The 14,677-nt window shown below is 34.7% G+C and overlaps 1 long non-coding RNA gene across 1 annotated transcript; it reads right to left on the bottom strand.

Moving 5' to 3' along the window:
• Positions 1-1,142: 1,142 nt before the first annotated feature.
• Positions 1,143-13,894, bottom strand: LOC139810524 (uncharacterized). Its single transcript, XR_011731417.1, has 4 exons — positions 13,674-13,894; positions 2,771-3,979; positions 2,522-2,648; positions 1,143-2,157 (listed from the first exon to the last, which is right to left on the bottom strand). It is a non-coding gene; the product is annotated as an uncharacterized lncRNA (long non-coding RNA).
• Positions 13,895-14,677: the final 783 nt, after the last annotated feature.

Genomic DNA, 14,677 nt, shown 5'->3' with positions numbered 1-14,677 from the left:
AAGTGGTAGTATTATACCTCGAAAAAATTTAAGTAACAAGTGGTAGACGTAATCTTTATATCTTGAAAAATCTCGAAAAAATCTAAGCAGTAGTATCTTTATTTCCGAAAAATTATAACCCAAGTGATCTATCAAGACACATCACAAAATTATGTTACCTTATCAAAAAGAAGAGTCGCGCTTCAAGTGATCTATTACAATTACAAAAAAGAAATAATATCTCTTTAAATTACAGCGCCAATTACAGAGAGAACATATATATTGCCTCAAAAAATAATTGTTGCACTACTTTGAAAAATCTTTAAATTGTGTTTAAATTTAACAAGGGAATACAAGATATTTAAATACAAAGTTTACATGTGTATTTTTTAGTGGTCACAAAGAATTACAGAGGTAACAGTACAAAATAAAAATACTTTATTAAAATACATAAATTTTTCTTGTAAAAAAACTTGGCGCTGCTAGACCTCAAAATTTTAAATAAATTAATAAACTTATCCTCTACTTAATTATAAGCCGCATTATCCGCCGTCCGCGTCGTCACGCACACCCATATCACTCACTCGCACATCTACGCTGATAATCATTTAATATTACTCTTATCGCATTCTTCTCTGAATTATTTTTATTTATTATTGTCCTTATTTATTTAAAATTTCGAGGTCTAGCAGCGCCAAGTTTTTTTACAAGAAAAATTTATGTATTTTAATAAAATATTTTTATTTTGTACTGTTACCTCTGTAATTCTTTGTGACCACTAAAAAATACACATGTAAACTTTGTATTTAAATATCTTGTATTTCCTTGATAAATTTAAACACAATTTAAAGATTTTTCAAAGTAGTGCAACAATTATTTTTTGAGGCAATATATTATGTTCTCTCTGTAATTGGCGCTGTAATTTAAAGAGATATCATTTCTTTTTTGTAATTGTAATAAATCACTTGAAGCGCGACTCTTCTTTTTAACATAATTTTAACATAATAAGGTAACATAATTTTGTGATATGTTTTGATAGATCACTTGGGTTATAATTTTTCGGAAATAAAGATACTACTGCTTAGATTTTTTCGAGATTTTTTCGAGATATAAAGATTACGTCTACCACTTGTTACTTAAATTTTTTCGAGGTATAATACTACCACTTTCTTTTTTTTTTGACGTAACAACATATAGGTACACTACTATGCGTGAACTTGGCGCCTTTTTTACCTTTTTTTTAAAAAAGGTAATTTTGTACGGATATCACGCCTTTTTGTAGTATTATGTACTACTTGGGTTTTAATTTTTTTTTTAAATAAAGATACTACCCACCCACTTTTGGGTTTTTTCGAGGTACAAAAATATTACGTACCATTTGGGTTTTATTAATATTTTTTAATTTAAAATTAATGATACTACCCTTTGGTTTTTTTTTGAGGTAACAACTACGCGTGTACTTGGCGCCTTTTTTTACCTTTTTGAAAAAGGTAATTTTGTACTGATATCATGCATTTTGTAGTGTTACGCATCTTAGAAACAGTATATCTTTATCTTACAAACAGTATGTACAGATCGTAAAGCTCTATAAGCCGTATATATTTTGCGATACAAGACATAATCGCAATCTCTAGCTTGAATAATTTAAAATTAATGATACTAGCACTTAGTTTTTCCGAGGTAACCATGCGTGTACTTAGCGCCTTTTTTTACCTTTTTGAAAATACAGATATACATGTATAATGAACATTAATGTAAATATTACAATGCTGTGTTTGGGATAAATTAAAATAGTGATTTGATTTTCATGAGGAAAGAATGGACGTCGACATAAAAATCGAGCTGAAAATTGCATTTAAATCTTATCACTGAATCAAAATATACATTTAAATTTTGATATAATAATTGTGTAGAGTACACATACATTAGTGATGTTTGCAAAAGCGCATCTTTTATGCGTTTTTTCTTTAAACGGCGAAACTTCCATTTTTCGCTTGGCGCGAATTTCTCTATCAACATTGAGTTGTCGTAATACATTGCTCTGTAAAGAATTTTGACTTCTGGTCGTTATTCCTTTCCTCAAAGTTGCAGTTTGCAAGTTTGCAAAGTTTGTCCGAGTAATACCTTCGGTGGTGTCATTTTTCAGATATGACGAAACTTTAGTTCCTTATTTAATTGCTATAATTCACAAACATACATATAATTAGTTTATATATATTATACATAGTTTAATTTATATAGTGCATAATATAATACGGAATGTTTCAGAAATAAATTGTCAAATTTGAGAAGCATATTCTACTAACAGTAAAAATGGAAAAGTTACAAATTTTTTTAAGTAACATCAAAGGAAAGGGAGACGTAGAAAGAAGGAAGATAAGAGAGATAAGTGATTTCGAAGTACAACAGATAACAGTGAATAAAAGAGAGAAGGAGAACATGTAAAAAAAATGTATATATGAAATGAAAAGATAGCATTTTTATCTTTTTCTAACTCTTAAAAAAGAATAAAAAATAAGTTGAACCGATAATAATAACTTACGATAATATCCTTCGCGCGTAAACGGGATTGATCTCCTCGGCATCAGCTCCCTGCCGTCAATATATACCTGTGAACAGGCTCCTTGATCTTTTCGGTATCAGCTCTCTGCTGTCAATATATAATACCTCTACAAAGTAAAAATGTATTGTATAATCAGAATACTAGCAACGTGCACAACTTCATTTGAGGTTATAATTGGGTACAACATTCATCGCACGATATTGTTATAATTGCAAATCGGAAACGTACCTCGAGTCCAGCTCTTCTGCGATCAACGAAGTCGGGATCGAACGTGTCAGTCGTCACTTTCTGCCAAGCGTAGAGAACCTTCTTTTCCGGCAGCGGTGGTAACACGATGTAGGGATACGAAATCTCCAGATAAGCACGAAGCAATTCAATTCAGTATATCGCCGGCACGATTACGGTGTTACTGCCGTTTCGCGTACGCGCGTATGCGCGCGTTGTCGCACCTTATACCTCGCGACAACGTGCGGCTCGTGCAAACGTTAAGGGGCACAACTAGTGTGACACTTTTGAAAAATCGATTTTTTTTTGCATTTTTCGATAGTCTATAGCTTCAAGAATAACATACTAAAATTTTAAGAGTGGATCTCAAATAGTTTTTGAACGGCAGCCTTCTAAAGAGTAGCTGCTCGTCGGTCAGAAACGTGCATAAGCTTCGAAAGAGGGTCGATTAGCTCGAAGGAAAGCTTCAGCAACCCAGCAGGTACTTTTCGAGGAAGAGAAAGGTGAATTATATGGGCCTGGAATAGCAGATTAGCTGTAAGTATGATATTTCTCGATTTATAACAATGAAATCAATATTTTTATCTAAACGCGTTTTTCTCAAAACGACATTTTTCAAATTTGCTGCAGTTCTAACTCGAATACAAATCATCCGATCGACTTGAATTTTTTTGGAGCGTGTTTAGTATTTGTTTTTCCATACAATGACCTTCCAGTTTTTTGATTGGATGAAAAATGTCAATTTGCCATGCAAAAAACCGCGAGATTTTTAAGCGTAATTTGAAATTTTTTTTCAAAACTCCGCCATTTTGTTGGATTTTAATTTTTTTTCATAATTCTACGTCATTGTACGGGAAATACTTTCTAGTTTAACGGACATTTTTTGTTTTTTTTTATTTTAGGCACTCTGAAGGCTGCAATCACTGCAGCAGTGGGAGAACTTTTTTTTTTGGAGACTCGGGAGATGACACATAAGTCGCTGAAAATTGATTATTTTCATACAAAAAAATTACTGCACTTAGATCATTTATACACAAATATATTCTCAAAATTTCAAAACATTCAATGCAATATTTTTCTTTTAATAAATTCCCGAAAATCACCTTTTTTTTTAAGCAGTCACACTAGTTGTGCCCCTTAACGCGCGGCCGCAATCGCGCGGCAGAAACGCCTCGTGTGAACAGGCTCCTTGATCTCAGTATCAGCTCCCTGCTGTCAATATAAAAAATAATATAATAGGTTATTATAACCTGTATGTATAAACACTCACGTAAACGTAGTATAAACAGTAAATAAAATAGTACAAGTATAACAGTAATATCTCTACTATTATATAAAGGGGAAAAGTTTGTACTGTTGTTCGGAGTAATCTTAGAAACTATTGGACCAATTTTGAAAGTATTGTATATGAAGTAAGGGTAGAATTTCCCGGGAAGTGCTATAGGGTGTATAGTTTTTCGTTACCGATCTTCTGGAAACCGGTTTTTCTAATTTCTTCAATTTTTCGGAAAATAATTGATGGAACCTCAAAGAATTATATATGAAACAGGGGTAGAATTTTCCGGGGAGTGATATGAAGTATATAATTTTTCGTTACCGATCTTTTTTGGAACCGGTATCCGAAATTTTTCCAATTTTTCGGGAAATAATTGACCGAATCTTAAAGAATTGTATATAAAACAGGGGTAGAATTTTCCGGGGAGTGCTATAAACTGTATAGTTTTTCTTTACCGATCTTTATTGGAACCGGTATCCAAAATTTTTCCAATTTTTCGGGAAATAATTGATCGAATCTTAATAATTGTATATAAAACAGGGGTAGAATTTCCTAATAAAGGGGTTACCAATTTCTGTCTAAGAAAAATTTACGTAATTGTTCTGATTTCTGCAAATTTTGAGATTTCGAGCTAAATTTTTTTTATGGATAGAATATTATTATATTGAATTTAGCGAGAATCGGTAAAAGGGTTGCCGATTTTTGCTTAAAAATTGTGTAAGTTATATATCGGGATTTAATAACGGATACTGATATTTCTAAATTTTATATTAAATATTGAGAATTGAGAATTGAGAATTGAGAATTGAGAATTGAGAATTGTTTACCCAGGCGTTTTTTCGGGAATTTTGAGATTGCTCGCTCGCGATGTACACAGAACCTCGATTTTTCAATTAAAAAACCAAGGAATAAAATCGGTAATCGGTAAATCGGTAATCGGTAAGTGAAATATCGAGGTTCTGTATACATCGCGAACGAGCAATCTCAAAATTCCCGAAAACACGCCCGGGTAAACCAAGGGATGATGTCGCTGATCGGTAAGTGAAATATTGGAAAAGCGGAATTGACTCAATAGTGTAAAACTCGAGTAGAAAAAGACCGGTTACGACATGTTTAATCCACGAAAACATTTATGCGGTCCGATTTGAAATTAGAGGCATTTAGTTATAATTTAAATTACGAATATCAATTTCATCCGAGTGTAATAATTGGGAAAATGGATGTAATATGTGATCATTGTCAAGTAAAAAAGTTTAAAACTTAAGCACCTAGAATGTGTTATTCATGCAGGAAAGTTAAACTACCGTCTTTAAATCAACCGACACACTCCTTATGTTTGTCTACAATAAGGATATTGAAACACAAATGAAGTCGTTTCAAGAAAAACGACTCCCGGGCGAAGCCCGGGTAACCAGCTAGTATAGAATAAGATAATTATAGGATAATTACATAAAACAATTACCTTGAATTAATCGTCGCGTCGCGTAAAGAGTCACGGTCGGTCTTGCTTCGCGCGTACTACCGTGTCTCTTTCGAGATAGGTTATAGGTTATAACTGATGAACTGACTGACAGCGCGCTAAACGAACGCACTGTCTGCACTGCACTGCACTGCGATACTAACGCCGCTAGCCGCCAGTGTCGAAAAAGTGAAAGTGACATTTCTCTGTTCTCTGTTTGTAACATGTATGTTATAATGAAATGAGAGCGGTTGACGTAGAAAGTATCTTAAAATATAATTTTGACATTTGGACTTTGCGTCGCAATATCTCCGCTCGTAGGGCACGTAGCGGAATATTATAAGAAACCCCCCCCCCTAATTGGACCCCAAGTTATCGATCAAGCCTACTTAGAACTTGATCCGTTCACTCGTTATCGAGATCTCAGCATCTCGTATACTCGCAACCCGTCGCGTCGCGTAAAAGAGTCACGGTGCGGTCTCGCTTCGCGTGTACTTGGCGCGAGACACTACCGTGTCTCTTGATATTAACAATTTTAGACACACTTCTTTATAAGTTGTAATTTTTTTCTGTTAAGATTAAGATGCGTAACACTACAAAAAGGCGTGATATCCGTATAAAATAAAAGAGTCACGGTGTGGTCTCGCTTCGCGTGTACTTGGCGCGAGACACTACCGTGTCTCTTGATATTAACAATTTCAGACACACTTCTTTATAAGTTGTAATTTTTTTCTGTTAAGATTAAGATGCGTAACACTACAAAAAGGCGTGATATCCGTATAAAATTACCTTTTTCAAAAAAAGGTAAAAAAAGGCGCCAAGTACACGCATAGTAGTGTATATGTCAAGGTATATGTATTATGTTGTTACCTAAAAAAAAACAAAGTGGCAGTATTATACCTCGAAATAACACCTTGTATATACTGTTTATAAAATGCGTAATACTACAAAAAGCCGTGATATCCGTACAAAATGACCTTTTTTTAAAAAAAAGGTAAAGAAAGGCGCCAAGTACACGCATAGTAGTGTATATGTTGTTACATCGATAAAAAAACAGTGGTAATATTATACCTAAAAAAAATCTAAGTACCAAGTGGTAGACGTAATCTTTGTATCTCGAAAAATCTTAAAAAAACCTAAGCAGTAGTATCTTTACCTCGAAAAAAAAAAAAACAAAGTGGTAGTATTATACCTCGAAAAAACCTAAGTAACAAGTGGTAGACGTAATCTTTGTATCTCGAAAAATCTCGAAAAAACCTAAGCAGTAGTATTTTTATTTCCAAAAAATTATAACTCAAGTGATACACATCACAAAATTACGTTACCTTATCAAAAATGAGTCGCGCTTTAAGTGATCTATTATTACAATTACAAAAAAGAAATTATATCTCTTTTTAAATTACAGCGCCAATTACAGAGAACATATATTTTTTGAGATACAAAGATTACGTGTACCACTTGTTACTTAGGTTTTGCGAGGTATGATATTACCACTGCTTTTCTTCGATTAAAATAAAAGATTGAATCATGAAGAATTACACAGAGGTAACAGTACAAAATACAAATATTTTATTAAAATATTTAAACCCAACAAGGGAATACAAGGTATTTAAATACAAAGTTTATATATGTATTTTAAAAGATTTAATTGCATCGCAAAGAATTACAGAGGTAACAGTACAAAAAATAAAAATATTTTATTAAATACATAAATTTTTCTTGTCAAAAAACTTGGCGTTGCTAGAGAGAGAGAGAGAGAGAAACTTTTTACAAATGTAAATATTACTTATTCTATACTTATTCTATACTTAATTCTAATCGCTTTACAAATCTAAACTTATCCTAACTTATCCTATACTTAATCATAAGTCGCATTATTCACCGTCTCACACGCACACACGCACACACACACACACACACACACACACACACACACACACACACACACACACACACACACACACACACACACACACACACACACACACACACACATCACCCACACACACTCGCTCGCACATACACACCAGGCTGACCTAATTTTGAGGTCTAGTAGCGCCAAGTTTTTTGACAAAAAAAATTTATGTATTTTAATAAAATATTTTTATTTTTTGTACTGTTACCTCTGTAATTCTTTGCGATGCGATTAAATCTTTTAAAATACATATATAAACTTTGTATTTAAATAACTTGTATTCCCTTGTTGGGTTTAAATATTTTAATAAAACATTTGTATTTTGTACTGTTACCTCTGTGTAATTCTTCATGATTCAATCTTTTATTCTAATCGAAGAAAAGCAGTGATAATATTATACCTCGAAAAAACCTAAGTAACAAGTGGTAGACGTAATCTTTGTATCTCGAAAAATACACTGAGAAAAAAAATTGTTAATCCCAAGAAATATTTAGTTCGATACGTTCAACTAAATATTTTAGTTAGTTAACTAAATATTAGTTGTTTCAACAATTTATTTCGTTTCTTTAATCAAGAATTAATTAATTCAACTAATGTTTAGTTAACTAACTAAAATGTTTAGTTGAACGTATCGGACTAAATATTTCTTGGGATTGACAAATTTTTTTTCTCAGTGTATGTTCTCTGTAATTAGTGCTGTAATTTAAAAAGAGATATCATTTCTTTTTTGTAATTGTAATAATAGATCACTTAAAGCGCGACTCATTTTTGATAAGGTAACGTAATTTTGTGATGTGTATCACTTGAGTTATAATTTTTTGGAAAAAAAATACTACTGCTTAGGTTTTTTCGAGATTTTTTGAGATACAAAAATTACGTCTACCACTTGTTACTTAGGTTTTTTCGAGGTATAATACTACCACTTTGTTTTTTTTTTCAAGGTAAAGATTCTACTGCTTAGGTTTTTTTAAGATTTTTCGAGATACAAAGATTACGTCTACCACTTGGTACTTAGATTTTTTTAGGTTATTTTTTTATCGAGGTAACAACATATACACTACTATGCGTGTACTTGGGGCGCCTTTCTTTACCTTTTTTTTTAAAAAAAATTATTTTGTACGGATCTATATTTACGAAGCCACAATACAATAGCATTTCTAGCAGCTGAAATTAGAAGCATATGATAACCCTCCATTCTGGGAAAGGAAAGACAATCCAGGTAGCAAGATGACGTCTATCGAAGCATTTGTAGCGTCAAGTGGACCGCAGCCTTAATGACGTTAGGGACGCCATTAAATCGGAATTAATATCTACGTCATTTGACGTCACTCTGCTACCTGGGAACCAACCCTGTCGCGATGTCCCCTATGTTCATTAACTTAAATTATAATTTTAATAACAAGTAGAAACCTGCACATTGCTTCCTTATAGTTTAAGTGTGCAAGTAGAAACCTTCGCTCACAAAGCTTCCTCTATGAGGAAGTTTCTATTTTATTTAATGTATAATTATTAGTATTTTATTGTTTTGGCTTCCTCATAGAGGAAGCTTTGTAAGCGAAGGTTTTTACTTGCACACTTAAACTATAAGGAAGCAATGTGCAGGTTTCTACTTGCACATCTAAAAACTATAAGGAAGCAATGTGCAGGTTTCTACTTGCACACCTAAAAACTATAAGGAAGCAATATGCAGATTTCTACTTGCATACTTAAAAATAATTTGCATTTTTAAAAATTGTGACAAAGTAATGTGCAAGTTTCTACTTGCACACTTAAAAACTCTAAGGAAGCAATGTGCAAGTTTTTACTTGCACACTTAAGAACTATGAAGAAGCAATGTGCAAGTTTCTACTTGCACACTTAAGAACTATGAGGAAGCAATGTGCAAGTTTCTACTTGCAAACTTTTTTATTATCCTAAAACATCATTTTTTGAAGTCTCATTTATTGAGACTTGAGATGTTCTAACTGTTCCCCTGCTGGTTAAAATTGTTGTGCTAAATAATCAATACATACATGTGTAGATTTAACATATGTCTGCTATGTTAATTAAACTTAACAAATATAAAATGTAAAATTATTAAAATAATTAAAAAAATATGTTAAAGTAACACAATTTGAACGTATTTATTAAATGTGTTAAAATTTACAGAAAAAGAGTGTTGATTTGACTCTAACAGAAATGGGAATAAAAATTTACAGAAAAAAGCGAGATAACCAATCAGCGTCCAGGAATGTGAACGTATATGAATGCAGTATTTATAAATCAATTCTCGACCATGAGGAGATTGGGGTGCAAATTCATTTTGCACATTATTTTTTAAACCGATTTTTAGTGTGAGATTTATCTGTAACAGTACGAGGTTATTTATTTTGCGCTGAGAATAAGATTCCTTTTAAGCACCAAATGTGTGAGAGAGAGAGAGAGAGAGGAAGAGATAAGTAGACAGAAAAAGAATAAGGTATTTATAAAATAAAAAACATAAAATTAATGTAATGTAATAAATAATGTAATGGAATTAATAATTGAGAGAGAGAGAGAGAGAGAGAGAGAGAGAGAGAGGGAGAGGGAGAGGAAGAGGGAGAAGGAGAGGGAGAGGGAGAGGGAGAGGAAGAGGGAGAGGGAGAAAGAGAGGGAGAGGGAGAGGGAGGGAGAGGGAGAGGGAGGGAGAGGAGAGAGGAGAGAGAGAGAGAGAGAGAGAGAGAGAGAGAGAGAGAGAGAGAGAGAGAGAGAGAGAGAGAGAGAGAGAGAGAGAGAGAGAGAGAGAGAGAGAGAGAGAGAGAGAGAGAGAGAGAGAGAGAGAGAGAGAGGAGAGAGAGAGAGGAGAGAGAGAGGAGAGAGAGAGAGAGAGAGAGATTTTAATCTCCATATCCAATTGGACCCCGTATGTGACGTTATTAATGTTATTAATCACTCTTGTTTCGTATTTATGATAGGTATATTTTTGATAGGTATATTAATTTAGAAAAAATATTTGTATTATACAAATATCAAGATTAAAATAACACAATTTTATATGTTCACTATTTCATTATATATGTAAATCCTAGAGCTCTTAAGCATAGATGATTGTATATAATGTAATGTTACGCCGACCCGAACATAACATTTATTTAAGGGGGGAGACTCGTACCTTTGACCCCTTTTTTTAATAATTTTTTATAAAAAACTGAGCATATTTATTGAATCCTAATAAAATACATGATAATGTTGACGATCAAATGTACAAGAAAAAATTTTTTTATAGTAGAAAAAATACTCGCTGCAGCTGCTCGAAGTTGTCGTCTAGATTTTGTGCGGGAGAATGCCCAGGTCCTTGTAATGAACTGAAAACAACGAACCAAAATTATTTCGTTAAATTATGATCCTCCGATGCGCATAAACCTAAATTTAGCAAAAAAAAAATTTAAAAATAGAAGACGTTTTAAAAAAATTTCACGATTTTTTTTATAAACAAATGGCCAAAAATAATATTTATTATAAAAATTTTAATGTATATTTAGGTTCATGCGCATCAAAGGATCATAATTTAACGAAATAATTTTGGTTCGTTGATTTCAGTTCATTACAAGGACCTGGGCATTCTCCTGCGCAAAATCTAGACGACAACTTCGAGCAACTGCAGCGAGTATTTTTTCTACTATAAAAAAATTTTTTCTTGTACATTTGATCGTCAACATTATCATGTATTTTATTAGAATTCAATAAATATTTTCAGTTTTTTATAAAAAATTATCAAAAAAAGGGGTCAAAGACATGAGTCTCCCCCCTCTTAACAGTACGAAGTTAATAGAATATACATTCGTAAAGATTTGGTAAGTTTGGCTGTTTTTAAACAGAAATCGGTAACCCTTTTATTATTAGCAATTTTTATTAATTCTATTATATTTTTCAGTTTTTTCTACCCCTATTTCATATATAATTCGTTAAGATTTGGTTGATTAGTTCTGAAGTTATAGAAATTTCGATAAACTTGGTTATTTTTTTTAACAAAAATCGGTAACCCTTTTATTATTAACAATTTTTATTAATTCTATTATATTTTTCAGTCTTCTCTACCCCTATTTCATATATAATTTGTTAAGATTTGGTTGATCAGTTCTGGAGTTATAGAAATTTCTGTAAATTTGGCACAGACATATACACACATACAGACATTTTTTTTAATGCAATATTTCGACGTTTTAAAACACTGAACATATTGACATTAAAAACTCAAAAAACAATCTTTTCTTTGGTTTCGTCTACCTTTATTTTATATATAATTCTTTTAAATTTAGTTGATTACAGCCAACTTTATACGCGATCAAAGGTTCATATACGAATTTACGAAAACAAAGCTTCCTCTATGAGGAAGCAATATAATATTATATTATTATAGAAAATATTAGAATTATCATACTTCATACTTCATCTATATGTTATAGTCAAAGCCCGAAACGCAGGCATTCCTAGGATTGACTAGTCAATCCTGGGGAACGACCAAGCGTCTTAGTCAAAGCCCGAAATAAGTTTTGCGTTTCGGCTTTTAACTAGTCAATCCTAGGAATAACTATACGGCTGGTTAAAGTTAGAAACTAAAGAAAAATTACTTCGGCATTTGACTAGTCAATCCTAGAAATAACTAATACGGCTGGTCAAAGTTAGAAACTAAAGAAAAATCACTTCGGACTTTGACCAGTCAATCCTAGGTGTGGCTTAATTTGGACTGTGTGACTGTTAACAAATAAAATCAAGTTTTTTTTCACTAAATTAAGTTCTTATTGTTATTAATGCCCCGCGACGCGAGATATTAAACGTTAAAGTTGACAGGAATCAGGTTATGATTCCTGTCATACCGACGAGCTGTAGCGACTACTGGCGACTACGAACATGCCCTGTGGCCACATACGCATGTTCAGTGGCCGCACACGCATGCAAAACTGCGCAAATTTTAAATGAATCAATCGTGCAGAATAACCCAAGCATCTCGATTCAAGCAGTTAGGTCTCACGCTGGGAGTTTCATTAGTTTAATTATGCGTGGGAAGCACACACACACACACACACACACACAACGGGGGGGTGCGAGGGGGGGCCTTCGGCCCCCCCTCCCCCGCACCCACCCCGCCGGTAGGCTGCGTGGACCTCGCTTTACAACATAAAGTACATGCTAAGTTGTAAAACGAAATTATAAAGTACATGCATGGGGGAGGGTGCAGGGGAGAAAAGCCTTTCTGTTCACGTGCGCTCACGCATGTAAGCCCCCTTGCACCCCTCCATGCATGTGCTTTATAATTTCGTTTTACAACTTAGCATGTACTTTATGTTGTAAAGCGAGGTCCACGCAGCCTACCGGCGTGGTGGGTGCGGGGGAGGGGAAGGCCGAAGGCCCCCCCTTGCACCCCCCCGTTGTGTGTGTGTGTGTGTGTGCTTTCCACGCATAATTAAACTAATAAAACTCCCAGCGTGAGACCTAACTGCTTGAATCGAGATGCTTGGGTTATTCTGCACGATTGATTCATTTAAAATTTGCGCAGTTTTGCATGCGTGTGCGGCCATGAACATGCGTATGTGGCCACAGAGCATGTTCGTAGTCGCCAGTAGTCGCTACAGCTCGTCGGTATGACAGGAATCATAACCTGATTCCTGTCAACTTTAACGTTTAATATCTCGCGTCGCGGGGCATTAATAACAATAAGAACTTAATTTAATAAAAAAAAACTTGATTTTATTTGTTAACAGTCACACAGTCCAAATTAAGCCACACCTAGGATTGACTAGTCAAAGTCCGAAGTAATTTTTCTTTAGCTTCTAACTTTGACTAGCCGTATTAGTTATTCCTAGGATTGACTAGTCAAAAGCCGAAACGCAAAACTTATTTCGGGCTTTGACTAAGACGCTTGGTCGTTCCCCAGGATTGACTAGTCAATCCTAGGAATGCCTGCGTTTCGGGCTTTGACTGTAACATATATATATAAGTACCGGACGTCTGTCTGTCTGTCTGACCGCGAACTACTCATTCGTTAGTGGACCGAATTTTTATCAAGGGTACATGAAATAGGGGTAGAATTTCCCGGGGAGTGCCAAAAAGTGTATAGTATTTTGCTACCGATTTTCTGGAAACCGATTTTTCTAATTGCTCGGGGGGGGGGGGGCGGTAGAGCGTTCCCCGAATTTGCGATTAAACTCGAAGGACCAGCGGGGGTGTTTTGGTCCCCGCAAAGCGATTATACGAGAAAATACGAGCAGCGAATAATATGATAGCAACAGCGACTCACCGTTTCGTTGCCCGGCCCTCTCGTCGGTGTACTCGAGTCGTTCGTCTCCCTAGGCAGGCAAACTCTCCGTGATAGCGGGAAATGTCCGGCAGGCAAGGGTAGACGCAGGCAGCAAGCAAGAGGCACACAGAAGAGGCAGGCAAGCAAAATGCACATGCAATGGCAAGCAGAGCGAGGCACGGCGCGCGGCGCTCGGTGAATCGGTTCCAGCAGCGAGTCAATCACTTCCAGACTGTGTTAACATGACGACTTCCGGAGCGAGAGTGTAGGCTCGCGTCGCGCTCCTGTTGAGAACCGGCGCGAGCGAGTATTTACTCCAATAATTGGGGATGCCACCCGCGGGCGGGCAGCACAAGTCGGGTGAGTCGCGCGAATATTGACTTAGAATATAGATCGCGATCCGCCAACGTTTTGCGCGAGTCCCAACGGGGTCTACCTATCGACGGCTCGACTTTACCGCCGAATCACGAATACGACAAATTACCGTAACGCGAATGATCGCTAATACTATTGCAGACGAACTAATACTTGACACTAATATGTACAGCTATGTACAGGGGACGAGCGCCAAACACTAATTTTTCTAATTTTTGGGGAATTTATAGATCAAACAGGGATATAATTTTCAGGGGAGTGCTATAAAGTGTATAATTTTTCGTTACCGATCTTTTTGGAAACCGGTGACAAAATTTTTCGGAAATTAATTGACCGAATCTTAAAAAATTATATGAAGTAGGGGTAGAATTTCCCGGGGATTGCCATAAAGTGTATAATTTTTTGTTACTAATCTTTGGGGAAATCGGTATCATAAAATTTTTCAATTTTTCGGAAATTAATTGACCGAATCTCAAACAATTGTATATGAAGTAAAGATAGAATTTTCTGGGGAGTGCTATAAAGTGTATTATTTTTTGTTACCGATCTTTTTGGAAACCGGTTACAAATTTTTTCCAATTTTTCGAGAATTAATTAACCAAATCTTAAAAAATTATATATAAAATAGG

The sequence above is a fragment of the Temnothorax longispinosus genome, chromosome 1 (genome assembly GCF_030848805.1).
Source record: "Temnothorax longispinosus isolate EJ_2023e chromosome 1, Tlon_JGU_v1, whole genome shotgun sequence".
NCBI classification, from domain to species: Eukaryota; Metazoa; Arthropoda; class Insecta; order Hymenoptera; family Formicidae; genus Temnothorax; species Temnothorax longispinosus.
Note: the sequence above shows the minus strand (reverse complement) of the source record. Positions and strands in the feature narration are given on the sequence as shown.